At 52.7% G+C, this 22,888-nt stretch overlaps 1 long non-coding RNA gene across 1 annotated transcript; it reads right to left on the bottom strand.

Annotated features, from left to right (window-relative positions):
• Nucleotides 1–18,990: 18,990 nt before the first annotated feature.
• Nucleotides 18,991–22,707, bottom strand: LOC127463943 (uncharacterized). Its single transcript, XR_007901098.1, has 7 exons — nt 22,344–22,707; nt 22,138–22,239; nt 21,078–21,680; nt 20,225–20,620; nt 20,019–20,120; nt 19,611–19,694; nt 18,991–19,189 (listed from the first exon to the last, which is right to left on the bottom strand). It is a non-coding gene; the product is annotated as an uncharacterized LOC127463943 (long non-coding RNA).
• Between the last annotated feature and the right edge of the window lie 181 nt (nt 22,708–22,888).

Below are 22,888 nucleotides of genomic sequence, written 5' to 3'. Positions count from 1 at the left end.
TCTCTCTTTTATTTCATTTTCATTTTATTTCCTTTTTAGTTTTTTTGCCTTTTTTTTTAAATTTTCTTTTTTATATTTCCTTCTTTACTTCGTTTATTTTTTATTCTCTTTATTTTTCATTTTCTCTCCCAGTGCTCCCCAGTAACACCCAGTGCTCCCCAACAACCCTCAGTAACACCCAGTGCTCCCCAGTACACCCCAGTAACACCCAGTGCTCCTCAACAACCCCCAGTAACACCCAGTGCTCCCCAAAAATTGACCCAAAACCGACCCAAATCACCCCAAAAGCTGACCCAAAACTGACCCCAAAACCTGACCCCAATCATCCCAAAAGCTGACCCAAAACTGACCCCAATCATCCCAAAAGCTGACCCAAAACTGACCCCAATCATCCCAAAAGCTGACCCAAATCACCCCAAACAATGACCCCAAACTGACCCCAAAAACTGACCCAAATCATCCCCAAAACTGACCCAAAACTCTGCATTTCTTTGGCATCATTTCCTCTCAAAAACAACATCTGCGATTTAGTTGATTGCTAAAGCCATCATTTTAAAATCATCTCAGGAATCCAAAGGGACTGGAAAACACACAGAAATCATTCCTGCACCCACCAAAGCATTAGGAATTGGAACCCGATTCCCTCATCTCTCTCCTTGTTCTTCTTGGCTGGAAAACCTGATGATCCCCACTGGCTGTTTTTAGGCTGCTTTTCTTCCACAGCTCCTTTCCTCCCGGCTGAAACCTCCTGGCATCTTCAGGCCTTATCTGGAGGGAAGCCCCTCTGAAGTATTTCCTCTCGTGGCAATTCTGTGGGATGAAGAAGTAAACAAAGCACATCAAGAGCTCCTTCTACCCCCTTCCCTCGCAAACACCCTCCCAGCTTGTCCTTGGCAGCTCCATCCCCCCGGCAGCCGCACCCGACGCTTCGGCTCCGCTGGGAAAGGGACAGCAAGTGCAGAAGCAAGTTCAGGTCTGGGCAGGGGCTCCCTGGGGAACGGCACTTCAGTGCTTTAGTCCGTGGCCTTTCCTGCTGCCCTCCCTCCTGGAGGCAGAGGATGACCCGTCCCTTGTTTCTCCCACGCTGGCAGACCCAGGTCCTGCTCCTTTGGCCCCACTTTTCTTGGCAGACCCGGCATCATTTCCCAGGGTCCCCAGGAAACTTCTGCACTTGACCCACTGCTAAGTGCAGAGCACAGGGCGAGGGAAGGACAAATTTCTCGGCACCCACCCCCTGGAATTTCCCTCCTCCGCAGCACGCTCCCGTTCCCGCTGTCTCTGGAGGTGCCCGCACGAGTCCTCCTTCTCCCAGCACCTCAGAGAATGTCCTTTTCACCCAGGTCCTGCTTACCGTCGTCCAACAAAACACGCTGACAACATTTTTCACGATGCCAGTGGAGAGCTATCAGAGCACACTGCACAGGGAAGCTGAGCCTGCCCCATCCCTGCAAGTGTTCCAGGCCAGGCTGGACGGGACTCGCAGCAACCGGGGACAGTGGAAGGTGTCCCTGCCCACGCAAAACAGGCTGGCCTTTGAAGGTCCCCTTCAAACCAAATCGCTCTGGGATTCCCCTCCAAAATCACTCCCAAAGAGACACAGCAACCAAAGCAGAGGGACTGCACTCCCAGCTTTTCTTACCTGCAGGCACACACAGCACAGCACGCTGGACAGAAAAGCCACAGGGTTAGTCCTGCCAGAGGCGTCCGGCACACCCACGGCGACCGAAGGGAAAGAGGCAGCCTGGGAACACGGAGTAAAAGACACCTTAATTAGGACTACACTGAGCCATAGCCAGGTCATTCCCACAGACAGCTTCACCGTCCAGTCGTCCAAAAAGCACTCACCGAGGCCTCAGGTAGGATGGTTCCTGACGCTGACCAGGTGAATACCTCCCTGGAAGCCCGCTCTGCTCCTGCCAGGCACTGGGGCTCACCCAGAGGGGCTTTGCCAAGCATCCAAGGGAAATTAAAATTACAGCCTGGGCAAAGGCGCTTCCCGCAGGACCGCTCCTGGCCAAGGCCACCGGTCCGTGCAAGTCAGACCACTGACCACCCAGGGCTGGGGATTTTCAGGGGCACGCTTCCAGCTTTTATTCTCCAGAAACTCCAGTTCTTCCTGGCACCGCTTGCCAGAAAGTCTTCCCCTGTTGGAAGAGGTCACTTAGTCTTTCGAGGGGCCAGATTGCCAAAGCCCGGCCAGTCCGTTCCCACGAGGAAAGGTAGCTTTGTCTTGTACAAGATACTGGGGGGGAGACACAAAAGTTTAATTTAAAAGAACTGCCTAGAATAGAAAGCAATTCAAACATAAGTCAGACAAGACTCGTGCAAAACTGAATTACATTGGACTTCAAAGGAGAATTCTTTCCCTCTGCACCTCAGAGAACCCCAATTTTCACCCAGGTCCCGCTTACCATTGTCACACAAAACGTGCTGACAAAATTTTTCAGGATGCCAGTGGAGAGATATCAGAGCACACTGCACAGGGAAGCTGAGCCTGCCCCATCCCTGCAAGTGTTCCAGGCCAGGCTGGACGGGACTCGCAGCAACCGGGGACAGTGGAAGGTGTCCCTGCCCACGGAAGACAGGCTGGCCTTTGAAGGTCCCCTTCAAACCAAATCGCTCTGGCATTCCCCTCCAAAATCACTCCCAAAGAGACACAGCAACCAAAGCAGAGGGACTGCACTCCCAGCTTTTCTTACCTGCAGGCACACACAGCACAGCACGTTGGACAGAAAAGCCACAGGGTTAGTCCTGCCAGAGGCGTCCGGCACACCCACGGCGACCGAAGGGAAAGAGGCAGCCTGGGAACACGGAGTAAAAGACACCTTAATTAGGACTACACTGAGCCATAGCCAGGTCATTCCCACAGACAGCTTCACCGTCCAGTCACACAAAAAGCACTGACCTCCCAGGGCCTCAGTTAGGATGGCTCCTGACGCTGACACCTCCGTTTGCCCCGGGGGGTCAAGAATAACATGCCTGGGAAGAAGTCACCCCCAACAACAAAAAGGGAAAATTAGTGAAGCACGGGGTCCTCTTCTGACTAGATTGCCACCAGCATTCCAGAGCAGATGACACGACTGTTCTGTTACAGACGAGAAAAGCCTGTTCTCCCAAACAAACAGCGAGGAGATTTATGGGCACGCCTGAAAATTTCCTGTGAGGAACTTTTTGTAACTAAGGAGCAGGTGCTGTCTTGAGTTGAAGGCATCAATTTGACAGACACTTAGGACAGCAAACTCTTCAGCAGAGCAATTAACTGCAGCCTATTTGAACAGCAGGGGAGAGAAAACGACAGTCGAAGGGAAGACAAGAAAAGCAGAACTGGAATCAGCAGACTTTTCTTCCATCTCTCCCGAGGAAGTCTAGTTTGTCTGTTCTAATAATTCTATGCCCTTTTCTACATGAAACTTAGAGCAAGGCTGAAAAAACAACTAGAAAACACGGAGAGAAGCTTTTTAGAATTTCACGTGATTTTCCCAAACCGATGCCAGAAAAGCAGAACTCGGTAGAATGTACTCACCTCGAGGCCTTTGTTCTTTTCTTCCATAAGCTTCGTCACCTGATTGAAAAAGCAGAGTAGACTCGGTATTTAGGCTCCCAACAGGAAAACTTCCCCTTCATTTCCTAAAAGAAACTACATTAATCTGCACAGCTGCAGGCGCGTCTCCAGCTGTTAAAGCCTTTCAGCTTTTCGGAGGGTGAGAATGCTCTGCTAAGGAAGGCTGAAAACTGCTCGGAGCCTGCACAGGTCCAAGAGCCCCTTGATTTTGTCTGTGTTCCAGTCCCGGGCTAAAGAAAGGGCAGAAGAAGCGCAGTTGTTCCTTGCCTCTTCCCTAAGAGGTTCGGCCAGGTGCTGGGCCAGCCCGGGCACTCCGGGGGAAGGCCGGCAGTGCCCAAGCAGCGCCGCTTTGCCAGGGGCGTCGCTTGCAAGAGCGCCGCCGAGCGCCGGGCCCTGCCTCACAGTCGCCGCCTGGCGGACACGGCCGGGAGCGGCACTGCAGCCGCGCGCCTCCCCCCCCCCCCTCCCCTCCTTGGCGAGACCCGCGGCGCCTTTGGACGCGCCCAGCTTACCCCGGGGTCGATCTCCGTCGAATCTGCCGCCGTGGGTCGCTTCCGGGGGGGGAAGGCGGCGGCGCAGCCCCGATAGCATCTCCAGGGCACGGCGGGAGCGAGCGGGGCAGAAGCGGGGGCAGAAGCGGGGGCAGGGGCGGGAGCGGAGCGGGGCGAGAGGGCGGCGCGACGTGCGCGCCATGCGGTCCTCGCGCGCCGCGGCCCCGAGACGGGGGCTGCCGGCGCCGGTGCCTGCCGCCGCCCACGAACCTGCCGCCCGCGCCCGCCCTGTCCCCGCAGCGGGAAGCAGCGCGGCGAGACGGCGCTGCGGGCGCGGGGTGGGGGTCCGGGTCGCGGCGGAAGCCTCTCGCCGCCATCTTTAGTGTGGTCGTTCCGGTCCTGGCGGCGCCATCTTTACTGTGGGCTTGGCGAACTTCCGGGCAGGGGTCGCCATCTTTAGTGTGGTCGTTCCGGTCCTGGCGGCGCCACCTTTGCTATGGGCTTGGCGGACTTCCGGGCCGGGGCCTTGGAGGACTTCCGGTCGCTCACTACTTCCGGTGACCGAGTTTACCCAAATTAGCGTCCCTCCTCGCTAATTTCTGCGCTTTCACCCCAAGAAATCTTCACGTTATTCCCCCCACACACACCCCGGGACAGACGGGAGACCGCGAGTCCCGCCCTGCCGCCGAAACCGGCCCTTAACTCGAGCAGGGAGCGCTGCACCGGCACGAGAGCCACTGCGCATGCGTCGCCGGTCCCTCTCCTGCCTGCCCTTACTTACCACGTGATCGCCGGCGTTTTGCCAACGACTGCGCATGCGCTGTTCAAAATTTTTTCAATGCAGTTCCTGTTTTCCGTCAGCAGGTGGCAGTATTTCATCTCAAATTTATGTGCAATTCCTTTTCTCTGTCACCAGGGGGCACTGTTGCTATGCGATTTTTTACTTATGGCATTTTTTTTGTTGTTTTATAACCGTATTTGTTCGTGTAGTTCTTTTGGGAAATCGGATAATTGGCTTGTGATTGCTGGTGGTTTGAAAATTTACTTGTGTAATTAGGCTCTTCTCCTGGTTTTAATTCTCTAGGCTCTTCTCCTAAGAGAATTAAAATCAGGAGAAGAGCCTAAAAAAAAAATGAAAATCAGGGGAAGAGCCTAAAAAAAATGAAAATCAGGAGAAGAGTCTAAAAATATAAAAATCAGGAGGAGAGCCCAAGAGAATTAAAATCAGGAGAAGAACCTAAGAGAATTAAAATCAAGAGAAGAGCCTAAAAAAATTACAATCAGGAGAAGAGCCTAAAAAAATTAAAAACAGGAGAGGAGCCTGAAAAAATTAAAATCAGGACACGGGACTAATACAATAAAAATCAGGAGAGGAGCCTAAAAAAATTAAAATCAGAAGAGGAGCCTGAAAAAATTAAAATCAGGACAGGGGACTAATACAATAACAATCAGGAGAGGGGACTAAAAAAATTAAAATCAGGATAGGGGACTAAAAAAATTAAAATCAGGAGAGGAGTCTAAAAAATTAAAATGAGGAGAAGAGCCTAAAAAAATTAAAATCAGGAGAGGAGCCTGAAGGAATTACAATCAGGAGAGACCCAGAACTCACCCAAGTCTCCCCAAAAAACTACCAGAAACTGATTCAAATCTCCCCAAAAATGACCCAGAACTCACCCAAATCTCCCCAAAAAGTGACACAAAAACTGATCCAATTCACTCCAAAAATTGATCCAGAACTGACCCAAAACTGGCCCAAATCACCTCAAAAACTAACTCCAAATTGGCCCAAAACCTGACCTAAAAATGCAAAAAACCCCCCCCAAAACTGACCCAAAATGATACAAAATCAGCCCCAAATATGACCAGAAACTGACCCCAAAATCCCAAAACACTGATACCAAGACTCACCCAAATCTCCCCAAAAAAATGACCCAAAAGTCAGCCCAATCACCCCAAAAAATGACCAGAAACTGACCCAAAATTACCACAAAAATAAACCCAAAACTCACCCAAATCATCCCGAAAAATGACCAGAAACTGACCCAAATCTCCCCCAAAAATGACCAGAAACTCACTAAAAATAACCCCCAAAAATGATCAGAAACTGACACAAATCTCCCCAACAAATGACCCAAACTTTATTTCTTTTCTTAGCAACAAATCCCTTCCTTTGCTCCCCTCTGGCCCTGCCCACACGGCCCCAGTTCAGCTCTCAGTGAGTTCTTGCTTCTGGGCAGCGACTCCTCTGCCTCTTGCTGGGGCGGCAGCAGCTCCTGTGCCGGCAGGGAGAGGGACCCCGAGCCAGGAGAGGGACCCCAGAACCAGGAGAGGGACCCCAGAACCAGGAGAGGGACCCCAGAGCCATTACAGGGACCCCAGAGCCATTACAGGGACCCCAGAGCCATTATAGGGACCCCAGAGCCACGATAGAAACCCCAGAGTCCCTACAGAGACCCCAGAGCCATTATAGGGACCCCAGAGCCCTCCAGAGCCCCTATAGAGACCCCAGAGCCCCTATAGAGACCCCAGAGCCATTACAGGGACCCCAGAGCCATTACAGGGACCCCAGAGCCCTCCAGAGCCCCTTGCTGGGTCACAGCCCCTCTTCTCCCGTCCAAACCCACCTTTCTGGCTGCAGCTGCTTTTCTTCTCTGGCTCCCCCTTCCTTCCCCAGGGAGCTTTGCCTTGTTCTTTGGCCAGGCTCCAGCTGCAGCTCAAGGGCAAAGCTGCAACTACAATTCCCCCTTCGGGTTTTTCACCTGAAAAACAAAGGCTTGGGCCAAACTCTGACCAGTCACTCGCTGAACACGAGACATCAAACAGGGCACACAGAATAAAATGCATCCAACTCTAAATCATGTTACAATGACTGTCCACCCCAATCCAGCACTGACATTAAAAACCTTCAAGCAATCAAAAAGGCCTCCAAACATCCCTTAGATAGAGAAAAGCACACCAGGAACGAATGCAAAAAGAAAAATTCCAAACAATGCTCAATTAAATAACCATGGACTGATATAAAACATGTTTAGGGAACTTAAACCACTTCTTCCCATTATTCTCCATCAGAAATTACCCTTATTTAAGTTCTCCTTTTAACACTTCATTAAAACTGACTTATTAGGAAATGGTTTGAACCAAACTTCATAACTTGATGACTCCAGGGTTTGTGCTCCTTGACTTTGGCCTGAAGGGGTTTGGAACACAGGCTTTGTGCTGGAGAGCTTTTCCCCAATCTACAAACCCTTCTGCAAATGGGACTCCCTTCCCTCAGGGTTCGGTGGCCTCTGGTTTTCCTGAAGGCTGGGGGGGATCTGGGAGCCAAATCCCAAGGGATCCAGCCCAGCTCTGCACACACACACACACACATTTCCAGCTGGTCACAGTCTCACGGGGGCCACCACCACTCAGCACATTTGCACACAAACACCCCTCTGAGTTCCTGGCACTGGGTCTGATGGACTAAGAAATGATCAGTCTGGTGGTTTGCCCTCAGAGGAGTAAGATCCAATGATGCATTTCTATTTTCATGACAATATAACCTGGAAAACACAAACATATTTCTGCTTCATGTGCAATTTAAAATTCAAAGACACAGAAACATTCCTAGAGTTCAAGTCCCCAGGTTTGGTTCCAAATGTCACTCGGTCCCCCTGGGACAAGAACAGTGGCACACACGGACTCAACAGCCCTGCACAAGCCCAGGAGTGGGGGGGAAATATCCTTGAGAGCACTGCTGCATTTCAAAAAGAAGTCAGTCACATCAACTCTGTAACAAATAAAAAAGAGAAGCCAAAATAAATAACTGTAGACAGGGTATCAAGTACCTTGAGAATACCAATAAGAAAAAACTAAGAATAAAGGCATCTATTTGAAGTACAAAGAGTTTGGGAGACACCATTTGTTTGCCACAAAGCCTTTATTTTGTTGGCTCTTCTATAGTTAGAACCCAAACCTTACCCTCCTACAAAAAGCAGAAAACCTCTTCAGAGAGTTAGGAGATGGAGTCAGTTTGGATTAACGGGAAGAACATCTCTGGAGACAAAATAAAGCAGAGAAAATAACCCCATCCTCAACAACAGAGCTGCCTCCCCACTGCCTGCCCCTGGACACTTGCTCTGGGGGTGACAGAGCCTGAAGTCTCCTGCCTAGTCCTGGGCAATACTTCCTGGGGACCACAGCACCACTGAGTTCCTAAAAATATCACAGGTTGGGCAGGTGCTTGGATTTTGTCTGGATTAACTCCCCTTCTTCCTTTCCAGGTGCTGCCCTACTCATTGTAATGGTGCTTGTACTCCCTGAGCCATTCCCTCCCCCATCCAACCATCCCTTGTGCCCTCTCTGGCAAGGACAGTGGGTCCAGGTGTTCTGCCACGCTCCCAGGGCACAGGGGGGGGACTGTGGAGCCACCCTCGAGGGGGGAAACGTGCCCTGCCTGCCCTGCCCAGGGAAAGGGAACTGCCCCAGTGCTCCCCAGCACAAGGCACCCTTGGAAATATCCACTGCAATGGGACACTCAGGGACAGCAACAAGCACTGCACGAGGCTGCTCTGGCACAGGGCCAATTTTAGCCTCAGCTTTTCTCTGGACCACTTCACTTTGTTTGCCACCTCATCCTGCAGTCAGAACTTGCTGTCCTTGCAACCTTTCAGGGTGACCAAAAATGAGAGAGGCCTCTGCTCCAGCACCCACAAGGGCCTGATCCATCTGACAGGATCCATTTTTCCAGGGAATTCAAAGCTCCACCTGAGGACTAGGGTCTTTTCTCACCCATCCCTGTGCTGCAGCTTGGCCTCCATCTCACTGTGCTTTCAGTTCCCTCCATGGTTGAACACTGGCAGCCCTGGCCCTGGGCGGAGCTCGGCATCCTGATCCCATCCCTCCTGGCCCCCGGAACCGCTGACTCAGCAATGGGGGGCCCTCCATTGCCAAGGGCACGGGCCCGTCGGGGCTCACGGGGGGAGCAGGAGGGCGAAGGCTCCAGCCCTGCTGCTACAAACCTTCCACCACTACAGCCAACAGAGGAGCCTCTCCAGCCCTGCCTCCCAAGGCATCCTCAACAAACCCAGCCCAGCTCCACAGGACAAACTGCTCCCTGTCTGCCCAGGCCAGTCTAATCCCAGAGGCTCCCAGGGTCATGCAAAACAACTGCCCAGGAGATCAGAGACCCCAGTCCATCTCTTCCTAGCACAGGTTTGGGTTAGTTTGGCAAACAGACCAACTGAGGAATTCCCCAATGTTTTCCCAGTTTGACCCCTGTCACACCAATCACCTTAACACTGCCAGTCCATAATTCTCCCTCTCTTGGGTTAAGGACTGAGCAAGTTGGACCTGTGTCTGAGCAGGACATGTGCAAACCAAATGCTGGGGACTGGAACACACACCTGGCACTCCTGCAGCTCTCACAGTCACATTCCAGAGAAAACAGCCAATTGCACCCTCACTGCTCATTTCTTAATCCCAATCCCACACTTGTTTGGCACTTGGAGCACCGCTTTTAGAACCCAATTACAGCCCATTAGAGAGCTCCCTGTCTAGCAGGGACAGGGACCCCTGGGATACTCTCAGCAATGCCTGAATCCATGGCAGGGACCTTGCTTTGAGCTCCCCAGGGCCGGGCACCCCGAGGATCTCCCCGAATAATCCTTTCGGTGCGCGCTGGAGTCCTCGGGGTGCCCCAACCCGGGGGGCACCAACAGCACTGTCCCTCCAGGGGGCCAATTTGGTCCTAAACTGCAGGGGGATCTTGCCTGTGTCCCAGACTGGTCCGGAGATCTGAGGCCCTTCCCGAGAAAATCTCGGTGCCGGCGTGAAGGGCCAGAGATCCCTTGGAGCCACGGGAGAGCAGGCACAGAGTCCCTCCTGGGGGGCAATTTGCCTGCCTGAAAACAGCTCTTCAAAGGAGCCTCTAAGACTCAGCTGGTGACTTTTAGAAGCCAGGCATTCCTTGCTTACAACACCCTGCCATGATCCCAGCCCCACGGGGGTCCTGGCAATCCGCTCCCAAAGGGCACACGGAGGGGTCTCCACTGCAGCTGATGGGAGGGGTCAGCATTACAGGAGGGCTCATTTTCCTTCCCTGCATTCCTGTTCCACATTCAGGACATTTCCCAACACTTATCACCATACACAACTACCCTTAGAAGGTTTCCAAGGGGCTTCACCGAGGGCCTTCCCAGGTCTGCTCTGTCTGGAGCCCTCCAAGTCCTCAGTGCCTGCCTGAGGAACCTCAACACAACTCACCTGCTTACACAGCAACTTGGTGCTGCTTGCCTGCTGCCTCACTTCCCTTCTTCCTTCTTTCTTCACCTCCCTTGCTTGGTCCCTTTCAATCCCTGGGCTCAGCTCTGTGCACTTTCCAGGCTCCATCCCACTGCAAAAAGGATTAGCCCTTGTTACATCTCAACACTCAGAGAGCATTCCCCCTTTTTTCTTAACACTGGGCCATCAGGCCAGGGTCTCATTATTTAAAGCACAGTTTGACTCCTCAGTGACAACAACAGCTACAGCCCTGAATCCTAACACAGGCTGAGACACAAACACGGATGGGAACTCTTAAGGATCCACTTTGTCCTGCTCACCAATCAAAAGGAGCTTTCTGAACTCAAGAATAACAGACCCCAGGTCCTTTTTCTGCAACTTTACCTGCTATAAATGTGACCCACAAGACCTGCAAAGGCCCTTCCCACTTCACCTGCAGGGCTGGCAGTGCCACCACTGGACACGGCCCCAGTGGCTGGGTAGGAACAGAGGGGCTGGGGTGTCCAATCCATCGGCCCAGGCGGCACCAGGAGTTCCTGCAGTTCCTGAGGGGAGAGCCTCAAGCCAACAAAGGATTAGGAAGAATATTTTAAACTTTAATGTGTCTATCTCCTGGAATATGGGGACTTTGATAAGTCCTACTGGTGCAACAAGGACACACTCAAGGCTATCTATTAAAAGGATCTACCAGCACTCAAAAGCTATCACTGTCCTTCTGTCAGGGGGAACGCAGCAAACTCTCTTTGCCAGGAGCCTCCAGGAGGACTTCCAGCTTTTGGGGCTCCCTTTTAACCATTTTTCCCATAACTGGAGCTGGGACTATCACCTGCCCTACAGGGGGAACAGCCCACAAAGTTCACCATCAGGGATGCCATTAACTGAAAGTCCCTTCTCAGGGGGGTCACTGCACACCTTGGCCTTTGTTTGCCCTCCCCACCAAAGATGCTTCCAACAGTTCTGACACATCTGGCAGACCCAGAGCTCTCCTCAGGGAATGCTTCAGCTGCTTAAAGGTTGCCCTTGCACCATCTATTCAAAAAGTCGCCATAACAGTCTTACCACACATCCCGAGGGAGCAATGCAGAGTCCAGCCCGTCCCACCATTCCCAGCAAGGCAGTTCATGGGCTGTCTGGGGCTCAGGGAGGAGTCACGGGGCTTCTCTTCTTCCTGCCTGCTTGCCCCATTTTCTCCTGCAAAAGCAAAGCTTTCTTGGCTTTCCTTGCTCAAGGAGATGCAAAGGCCATCTTTTAAATCCAATACTGGAAACTCCTCCAGGTTGTCATTCAAGGTGCTTCTCTCAGGTCCTGCACTAATCAATCATCTTGTCCACTGGTTTTCTTGGCAGGTTCTTGCATTCACGTCCTACAAGCAAACCAGGAGGAGCCAATTTAGCTGTTCCTGCAACCAATCCAGTCTGGCATTCTGATTTTAAAGGATACTGGGTTGGCCTTACCCATAGAGATCCCACATCAGGGGTAATACCTACAGGTTCTGCCCTCTTCCACTCTCCTGCAGTTCCACTGGCCCACACCACAGGAACAACTGCAGCTGCCACTTCAGTCAGGGCCTTGCTGCTGACAGGAGTTATTCCCTGCACAACAAGAGCTGCTGCTTGGACACATTTAGTTTCAGCAATTACAGTGTCAAGAGCCCCAGTTTTCAATTCCATTTCTGCCTCAACTTTTCCAGCCCATCACTTCCTAGCAGAGGTTTGGGTGAGTTTGGCAAAAACACAAACTGAGGAATTCCCCAATGTTTTCCCAGTTTGACCCCTGTCACACCAATCACCTTAACACTGCCAGTCCATAATTCTCATTCTGCTGTGTTCAGGACTGAGGAAATTGTACTTGTGTCTGACCAGGACATGTGCAAACCAAATGCTGGGGACTGGAACACACACCTGGCACTCCTGCAGCTCTCACAGTCACATTCCAGAGAAAACAGCCAATTGCACCCTCACTGCTCATTTCTTAATCCCAATCCCACACTTGTTTGGCACTTGGAGCACCGCTTTTAGAACCCAATTACAGCCCATTAGAGAGCTCCCTGTCTAGCAGGGACAGGGACCCCTGGGATACTCTCAGCAATGCCTGAATCCATGGCAGGGACCTTGCTTTGAGCTCCCCAGGGCCGGGCACCCCGAGGATCTCCCCGAATAATCCTTTCGGTGCGCGCTGGAGTCCTCGGGGTGCCCCAACCCGGGGGGCACCAACAGCACTGTCCCTCCAGGGGGCCAATTTGGTCCCAAAATGCAGGGGGATCTTGCCTGTGTCCCAGACTGGTCCGGGGATCTGAGGCCCTTCCCGAGAAAATCTCGGTGCCGGCGTGAAGGGCCAGAGATCCCTTGGAGCCACGGGAGAGCAGGCACAGAGTCCCTCCTGGGGGGCAATTTGCCTGCCTGAAAACAGCTCTTCAAAGGAGCCTCTAAGACTCAGCTGGTGACTTTTAGAAGCCAGGCATTCCTTGCTTACAACACCCTGCCATGATCCCAGCCCCACGGGGGTCCTGGCAATCCGCTCCCAAAGGGCACACGGAGGGGTCTCCACTGCAGCTGATGGGAGGGGTCAGCATTACAGGAGGGCTCATTTTCCTTCCCTGCATTCCTGTTCCACATTCAGGACATTTCCCAACACTTATCACCATACACAACTACCCTTAGAAGGTTTCCAAGGGGCTTCACCGAGGGCCTTCCCAGGTCTGCTCTGTCTGGAGCCCTCCAAGTCCTCAGTGCCTGCCTGAGGAACCTCAACACAACTCACCTGCTTACACAGCAACTTGGTGCTGCTTGCCTGCTGCCTCACTTCCCTTCTTCCTTCTTTCTTCACCTCCCTTGCTTGGTCCCTTTCAATCCCTGGGCTCAGCTCTGTGCACTTTCCAGGCTCCATCCCACTGCAAAAAGGATTAGCCCTTGTTACATCTCAACACTCAGAGAGCATTCCCCCTTTTTTCTTAACACTGGGCCATCAGGCCAGGGTCTCATTATTTAAAGCACAGTTTGACTCCTCAGTGACAACAACAGCTACAGCCCTGAATCCTAACACAGGCTGAGACACAAACACGGATGGGAACTCTTAAGGATCCACTTTGTCCTGCTCACCAATCAAAAGGAGCTTTCTGAACTCAAGAATAACAGACCCCAGGTCCTTTTTCTGCAACTTTACCTGCTATAAATGTGACCCACAAGACCTGCAAAGGCCCTTCCCACTTCACCTGCAGGGCTGGCAGTGCCACCACTGGACACGGCCCCAGTGGCTGGGTAGGAACAGAGGGGCTGGGGTGTCCAATCCATCGGCCCAGGCGGCACCAGGAGTTCCTGCAGTTCCTGAGGGGAGAGCCTCAAGCCAACAAAGGATTAGGAAGAATATTTTAAACTTTAATGTGTCTATCTCCTGGAATATGGGGACTTTGATAAGTCCTACTGGTGCAACAAGGACACACTCAAGGCTATCTATTAAAAGGATCTACCAGCACTCAAAAGCTATCACTGTCCTTCTGTCAGGGGGAACGCAGCAAACTCTCTTTGCCAGGAGCCTCCAGGAGGACTTCCAGCTTTTGGGGCTCCCTTTTAACCATTTTTCCCATAACTGGAGCTGGGACTATCACCTGCCCTACAGGGGGAACAGCCCACAAAGTTCACCATCAGGGATGCCATTAACTGAAAGTCCCTTCTCAGGGGGGTCACTGCACACCTTGGCCTTTGTTTGCCCTCCCCACCAAAGATGCTTCCAACAGTTCTGACACATCTGGCAGACCCAGAGCTCTCCTCAGGGAATGCTTCAGCTGCTTAAAGGTTGCCCTTGCACCATCTATTCAAAAAGTCGCCATAACAGTCTTACCACACATCCCGAGGGAGCAATGCAGAGTCCAGCCCGTCCCACCATTCCCAGCAAGGCAGTTCATGGGCTGTCTGGGGCTCAGGGAGGAGTCACGGGGCTTCTCTTCTTCCTGCCTGCTTGCCCCATTTTCTCCTGCAAAAGCAAAGCTTTCTTGGCTTTCCTTGCTCAAGGAGATGCAAAGGCCATCTTTTAAATCCAATACTGGAAACTCCTCCAGGTTGTCATTCAAGGTGCTTCTCTCAGGTCCTGCACTAATCAATCATCTTGTCCACTGGTTTTCTTGGCAGGTTCTTGCATTCACGTCCTACAAGCAAACCAGGAGGAGCCAATTTAGCTGTTCCTGCAACCAATCCAGTCTGGCATTCTGATTTTAAAGGATACTGGGTTGGCCTTACCCATAGAGATCCCACATCAGGGGTAATACCTACAGGTTCTGCCCTCTTCCACTCTCCTGCAGTTCCACTGGCCCACACCACAGGAACAACTGCAGCTGCCACTTCAGTCAGGGCCTTGCTGCTGACAGGAGTTATTCCCTGCACAACAAGAGCTGCTGCTTGGACACATTTAGTTTCAGCAATTACAGTGTCAAGAGCCCCAGTTTTCAATTCCATTTCTGCCTCAACTTTTCCAGCCCATCACTTCCTAGCAGAGGTTTGGGTGAGTTTGGCAAAAACACAAACTGAGGAATTCCCCAATGTTTTCCCAGTTTGACCCCTGTCACACCAATCACCTTAACACTGCCAGTCCATAATTCTCATTCTGCTGTGTTCAGGACTGAGGAAATTGTACTTGTGTCTGACCAGGACATGTGCAAACCAAATGCTGGGGACTGGAACACACACCTGGCACTCCTGCAGCTCTCACAGTCACATTCCAGAGAAAACAGCCAATTGCACCCTCACTGCTCATTTCTTAATCCCAATCCCACACTTGTTTGGCACTTGGAGCACCGCTTTTAGAACCCAATTACAGCCCATTAGAGAGCTCCCTGTCTAGCAGGGACAGGGACCCCTGGGATACTCTCAGCAATGCCTGAATCCATGGCAGGGACCTTGCTTTGAGCTCCCCAGGGCCGGGCACCCCGAGGATCTCCCCGAATAATCCTTTCGGTGCGCGCTGGAGTCCTCGGGGTGCCCCAACCCGGGGGGCACCAACAGCACTGTCCCTCCAGGGGGCCAATTTGGTCCCAAAATGCAGGGGGATCTTGCCTGTGTCCCAGACTGGTCCGGGGATCTGAGGCCCTTCCCGAGAAAATCTCGGTGCCGGCGTGAAGGGCCAGAGATCCCTTGGAGCCACGGGAGAGCAGGCACAGAGTCCCTCCTGGGGGGCAATTTGCCTGCCTGAAAACAGCTCTTCAAAGGAGCCTCTAAGACTCAGCTGGTGACTTTTAGAAGCCAGGCATTCCTATACACTGTGAGATATTTTAAGGCTTATCTGACTGAAAAGCATAAAGCTTTTATCATGGACACCTGACCTCCCACAGACAGCTCCTTTCCCCTTTCAGTACAAAATTATTTTCATGGAATCACTCAATAGGAAGTGCCCAGGAACCCCAGACTGTGCTTTCCAGAACAGAAAATAAACAGAAGAACGGAGTTTTGCACAAGTGTAACATACTCCAGAACAGACCTGACTTTAGTTTTACCCTTTGTGTTCAAATATTCCATAGAAAAGCTCCAGCAGGAGAGCTGGTACATTCCCAAGAGTATCCTGGAAGTCCCTTTCACGAGGGCTGGAGGAAAATCGCAGTTGTATGAGTCCCTTGTGCCTGCAGATGCCTGGGGATCCTCTCCATCCACCTCGTGCTCTCCCAACAGCAGAAAGGGTGCTGAGACAGGAGGAAGGAAACCTTTAGCATAAAGCTGGGGAGGAATATAAAGCTTCCTTTCCTGGGGAGCTTTGCGAAGTCTGCAACGAGAAAGGGAAAATTTGCATCTCCTTTGGTACACGTGTCAACAGAGACTGAGACTTTTTGCCTTTTTCAGACAACCGTGCCCCTTTTGGCTCCCTGGCAGCTCCAATGGCACCAGAACCCCCCTTCCTGCACACCCACGGCTGTCACACACAGGCACCCACACACTTTTGCACCAGCCCACACGTGGCCAACATCTTCCCACCCTAGACATCCCAAGGTCAGTAGTTTTGCTAGAGAGCACAGCAACCCCCCTGTCCTCACAAACTGCCTCCCTGCAAAAAAGGAATCGTTTTCCTGGACATTTCTCCCACAGTCAAGGTCTTTTCAAACTGCTGTCGTGCCACCAAACCTGCTCAGGGTCCCTCCCAGCTTCTGCCTGTCCTTGCATTTAAAGGCATAGGCACATTCTATCTTCCAACAGCAAACCCAGCTCCTCACGGGCAGTAGAAGCCCTGCTCTTACCTGGACAGACTGCCGGGCTCGGCACAGCTGTGGCTCATGGAGCAGCTTCCCAAGGCCGTTCTCTCTCCCAGCAGGAAGCACAACTCGCCTCCACACCAGGGGAAACCACGAGCGAGGCTGCAAATGGACACAGAACGAGCAAAAAGCATTAACGCAGCACCAAAAAACCAAGTTAAAGCAGTCTTTGCCTCATAACCCTGCACGGGGAAAGGGTTTGGGATCCCAAAGCAAACCCTCAGACACCCAGAGAGCACAGGACCCACAGCCATGCCACGGCTCCCCCCGGGGGCACCCGGCAGGTAAGGGGCTTACCCGGGCCCCGCCGCCCAGCACAAGGCGCCCCTAAACGCCCCCGGCTGCCCCGGTGCACAAACCCAGCGGCCAAGGCGCTCTCCCCTCCGCAGCCCGGGCAGCAGCGGGGCCGCACCCTCAGCCCCCACACACAACCGCCCCCACCTGCCCCGCCGGCCCTTTATACCGCGGGCCGGCAGCGCTGCCCAATCAGCACTCGAGCGCCTCCGCCCAATCCCAGCCCGCCTGGCCCTGCGGCCCCGCCCCGCCCGCTCAGCCCGGCCCCGGCCCTCGGCGCGGCCCCGCCCCCCGTTCCCTCCGCGCGGCTCCCGCCGCAGCCCCGGCGGGCTGAAAGCCCAGAGCCAACGGGAACTCCAGCCAGCTGCAGGCAGATGTTACTCTGTCCCAGTTTGCCAGGGGTGGGCACGAAGGGGCCCTTCCCCGTTCGGAAGTGGAAGTTGTCCCCTGTGCACAGCCCGCTCTGATCCTCGGCCTCGTGGGAGCCAATTCCCTTGTCCCAGCCCACTTCCTGCAGAGAAGAAAGGGAAAGATTGCACAGAAGGGAGACATTCTTCCCTGGGAGGGTGGGGAGGTGGCCTGGCACAGAGAAGTTGTGGCTGCCCCATCCCTGCAAGTGGCCAAGGCCAGGCTGGAGGTCTATTAGAAGGTGTCCCTGCCTGTGGCAGGGGGTGGAAGGAGATGATCCCTGAGATCCTTTCCAACCCAAACCACTCCAGGATCCCAGGATGATTCCATGCTCTCTCTCTGCATTTCTTTGGCATCATTTCCTCTCAAAAACAACATCTGCGATTTAGTTGATTGCTAAAGCCATCATTTTAAAATCATCTCAGGAATCCAAAGGGACTGGAAAACACTTCATTAAAACTGACTTATTAGGAAATGGTTTGAACCAAGAGAATTAAAATCAGGACAAGAGCCTTAAAAAAATTAAATTTAGGAGAAGAGCCTTCAAAAAATTAAAATCAGGACAAGAGCCTTCAAAAAATTAAAATCAGGACAAGAGCCTTAAAAAAATTAAAATGAGGACAAGAGCCCAAGAGAATTAAAATCAGGAGAAATTCACGTTATTCCCCCCACACACACCCCGGGACAGACGGGAGGCCGCGAGTCCCGCCCTGCCGCCGGAACCGGCCCTTAACTCGAGCAGGGAGTGCTGCACCGGCACGAGAGCCACTGCGCATGCGTCGCCGGTCCCTCTCCTGCCTGCCCTTACTTACCACGTGATCGCCGGCGTCTTGCCAACGACTGCGCATGCGCCCCCCCCCACCCCACCCCCCCCACCCCGCCGCCCGACCGCCCGGCTTCGCTTTCTTACTGCGGCTCCCCCTCCACTTTTCCGGCTCCCTGGGGTTCCCTCACCCACATTTCGGGGTCCCCTTCTCACATTTTAGGGGTGATGACCCCGCAATTTACGGTTCGGGGGGGGGGAGGAGAGGAAACGGGGTGCCCAAGAAGGGGTTTCTTTTTTTTTTTTCTCTCTTTTATTTCATTTTCATTTTATTTCCTTTTTAGTTTTTTTGCCTTTTTTTTTAAATTTTCTTTTTTATATTTCCTTCTTTACTTCGTTTATTTTTTATTCTCTTTATTTTTCATTTTCTCTCCCAGTGCTCCCCAGTAACACCCAGTGCTCCCCAACAACCCTCAGTAACACCCAGTGCTCCCCAGTACACCCCAGTAACACCCAGTGCTCCTCAACAACCCCCAGTAACACCCAGTGCTCCCCAAAAATTGACCCAAAACCGACCCAAATCACCCCAAAAGCTGACCCAAAACTGACCCCAAAACCTGACCCCAATCATCCCAAAAGCTGACCCAAAACTGACCCCAATCATCCCAAAAGCTGACCCAAAACTGACCCCAATCATCCCAAAAGCTGACCCAAAACTGACCCCAATCATCCCAAAAGCTGACCCAAAACTGACCCCAATCATCCCAAAAGCTGACCCAAATCACCCCAAACAATGACCCCAAACTGACCCCAAAAACTGACCCAAATCATCCCCAAAACTGACCCAAAACTCTGCATTTCTTTGGCATCATTTCCTCTCAAAAACAACATCTGCGATTTAGTTGATTGCTAAAGCCATCATTTTAAAATCATCTCAGGAATCCAAAGGGACTGGAAAACACACAGAAATCATTCCTGCACCCACCAAAGCATTAGGAATTGGAACCCGATTCCCTCATCTCTCTCCTTGTTCTTCTTGGCTGGAAAACCTGATGATCCCCACTGGCTGTTTTTAGGCTGCTTTTCTTCCACAGCTCCTTTCCTCCCGGCTGAAACCTCCTGGCATCTTCAGGCCTTATCTGGAGGGAAGCCCCTCTGAAGTATTTCCTCTCGTGGCAATTCTGTGGGATGAAGAAGTAAACAAAGCACATCAAGAGCTCCTTCTACCCCCTTCCCTCGCAAACACCCTCCCAGCTTGTCCTTGGCAGCTCCATCCCCCCGGCAGCCGCACCCGACGCTTCGGCTCCGCTGGGAAAGGGACAGCAAGTGCAGAAGCAAGTTCAGGTCTGGGCAGGGGCTCCCTGGGGAACGGCACTTCAGTGCTTTAGTCCGTGGCCTTTCCTGCTGCCCTCCCTCCTGGAGGCAGAGGATGACCCGTCCCTTGTTTCTCCCACGCTGGCAGACCCAGGTCCTGCTCCTTTGGCCCCACTTTTCTTGGCAGACCCGGCATCATTTCCCAGGGTCCCCAGGAAACTTCTGCACTTGACCCACTGCTAAGTGCAGAGCACAGGGCGAGGGAAGGACAAATTTCTCGGCACCCACCCCCTGGAATTTCCCTCCTCCGCAGCACGCTCCCGTTCCCGCTGTCTCTGGAGGTGCCCGCACGAGTCCTCCTTCTCCCAGCACCTCAGAGAATGTCCTTTTCACCCAGGTCCTGCTTACCGTCGTCCAACAAAACACGCTGACAACATTTTTCACGATGCCAGTGGAGAGCTATCAGAGCACACTGCACAGGGAAGCTGAGCCTGCCCCATCCCTGCAAGTGTTCCAGGCCAGGCTGGACGGGACTCGCAGCAACCGGGGACAGTGGAAGGTGTCCCTGCCCACGCAAGACAGGCTGGCCTTTGAAGGTCCCCTTCAAACCAAATCGCTCTGGCATTCCCCTCCAAAATCACTCCCAAAGAGACACAGCAACCAAAGCAGAGGGACTGCACTCCCAGCTTTTCTTACCTGCAGGCACACACAGCACAGCACGCTGGACATAAAAGCCACAGGGTTAGTCCTGCCAGAGGCGTCCGGCACACCCACGGCGACCGAAGGGAAAGAGGCAGCCTGGGAACACGGAGTAAAAGACACCTTAATTAGGACTACACTGAGCCATAGCCAGGTCATTCCCACAGACAGCTTCACCGTCCAGTCGTCCAAAAAGCACTCACCGAGGCCTCAGGTAGGATGGTTCCTGACGCTGACCAGGTGAATACCTCCCTGGAAGCCCGCTCTGCTCCTGCCAGGCACTGGGGCTCACCCAGAGGGGCTTTGCCAAGCATCCAAGGGAAATTAAAATTACAGCCTGGGCAAAGGCGCTTCCCCAGGACCGCTCCTGGCCAAGGCCACCGGTCCGTGCAAGTCAGACCACTGACCACCCAGGGCTGGGGATTTTCAGGGGCACGCTTCCAGCTTTTATTCTCCAGAAACTCCAGTTCTTCCTGGCACCGCTTGCCAGAAAGTCTTCCCCTGTTGGAAGAGGTCACTTAGTCTTTCGAGGGGCCAGATTGCCAAAGCCCGGCCAGTCCGTTCCCACGAGGAAAGGTAGCTTTGTCTTGTACAAGATACTGGGGGGGAGACACAAAAGTTTAATTTAAAAGAACTGCCTAGAATAGAAAGCAATTCAAACATAAGTCAGACAAGACTCGTGCAAAACTGAATTACATTGGACTTCAAAGGAGAATTCTTTCCCTCTGCACCTCAGAGAACCCCAATTTTCACCCAGGTCCCGCTTACCATTGTCACACAAAACGTGCTGACAAAATTTTTCAGGATGCCAGTGGAGAGATATCAGAGCACACTGCACAGGGAAGCTGAGCCTGCCCCATCCCTGCAAGTGTTCCAGGCCAGGCTGGACGGGACTCGCAGCAACCGGGGACAGTGGAAGGTGTCCCTGCCCACGGAAGACAGGCTGGCCTTTGAAGGTCCCCTTCAAACCAAATCGCTCTGGCATTCCCCTCCAAAATCACTCCCAAAGAGACACAGCAACCAAAGCAGAGGGACTGCACTCCCAGCTTTTCTTACCTGCAGGCACACACAGCACAGCACGCTGGACATAAAAGCCACAGGGTTAGTCCTGCCAGAGGCGTCCGGCACACCCACGGCGACCGAAGGGAAAGAGGCAGCCTGGGAACACGGAGTAAAAGACACCTTAATTAGGACTACCCTGAGCCATAGCCAGGTCATTCCCACAGACAGCTTCACCGTCCAGTCGTCCAAAAAGCACTCACCGAGGCCTCAGGTAGGATGGTTCCTGACGCTGACCAGGTGAATACCTCCCTGGAAGCCCGCTCTGCTCCTGCCAGGCACTGGGGCTCACCCAGAGGGGCTTTGCCAAGCATCCAAGGGAAATTAAAATTACAGCCTGGGCAAAGGCGCTTCCCGCAGGACCGCTCCTGGCCAAGGCCACCGGTCCGTGCAAGTCAGACCACTGACCACCCAGGGCTGGGGATTTTCAGGGGCACGCTTCCAGCTTTTATTCTCCAGAAACTCCAGTTCTTCCTGGCACCGCTTGCCAGAAAGTCTTCCCCTGTTGGAAGAGGTCACTTAGTCTTTCGAGGGGCCAGATTGCCAAAGCCCGGCCAGTCCGTTCCCACGAGGAAAGGTAGCTTTGTCTTGTACAAGATACTGGGGGGAAGACACAAAAGTTTAATTTAAAAGAACTGCCTAGAATAGAAAGCAATTCAAACATAAGTCAGACAAGACTCGTGCAAAACTGAATTACACTGGACTTCAAAGGAGAATTCTTTCCCTCTGCACCTCAGAGAACCCCAATTTTCACCCAGGTCCCGCTTACCATTGTCACACAAAACGTGCTGACAAAATTTTTCAGGATGCCAGTGGAGAGATATCAGAGCACACTGCACAGGGAAGCTGAGCCTGCCCCATCCCTGCAAGTGTTCCAGGCCAGGCTGGACGGGACTCGCAGCAACCGGGGACAGTGGAAGGTGTCCCTGCCCACGGAAGACAGGCTGGCCTTTGAAGGTCCCCTTCAAACCAAATCGCTCTGGCATTCCCCTCCAAAATCACTCCCAAAGAGACACAGCAACCAAAGCAGAGGGACTGCACTCCCAGCTTTTCTTACCTGCAGGCACACACAGCACAGCACGCTGGACATAAAAGCCACAGGGTTAGTCCTGCCAGAGGCGTCCGGCACACCCACGGCGACCGAAGGGAAAGAGGCAGCCTGGGAACACGGAGTAAAAGACACCTTAATTAGGACTACACTGAGCCATAGCCAGGTCATTCCCACAGACAGCTTCACCGTCCAGTCACACAAAAAGCACTGACCTCCCAGGGCCTCAGTTAGGATGGCTCCTGACGCTGACACCTCCGTTTGCCCCGGGGGGTCAAGAATAACATGCCTGGGAAGAAGTCACCCCCAACAACAAAAAGGGAAAATTAGTGAAGCACGGGGTCCTCTTCTGACTAGATTGCCACCAGCATTCCAGAGCAGATGACACGACTGTTCTGTTACAGACGAGAAAAGCCTGTTCTCCCAAACAAACAGCGAGGAGATTTATGGGCACGCCTGAAAATTTCCTGTGAGGAACTTTTTGTAACTAAGGAGCAGGTGCTGTCTTGAGTTGAAGGCATCAATTTGACAGACACTTAGGACAGCAAACTCTTCAGCAGAGCAATTAACTGCAGCCTATTTGAACAGTAGGGGAGAGAAAACGACAGTCGAAGGGAAGACAAGAAAAGCAGAACTGGAATCAGCAGACTTTTCTTCCATCTCTCCCGAGGAAGTCTAGTTTGTCTGTTCTAATAATTCTATGCCCTTTTCTACATGAAACTTAGAGCAAGGCTGAAAAAACAACTAGAAAACACGGAGA

The sequence above is a fragment of the Manacus candei genome, unplaced genomic scaffold (assembly GCF_025592945.1).
Source record: "Manacus candei isolate 608988 ecotype Guabito, Panama unplaced genomic scaffold, ASM2559294v1 h1tg000182l, whole genome shotgun sequence".
In the NCBI taxonomy this organism is placed as follows: Eukaryota; Metazoa; Chordata; class Aves; order Passeriformes; family Pipridae; genus Manacus; species Manacus candei.
This window is presented reverse-complemented; position numbering and strand designations above follow the sequence as displayed.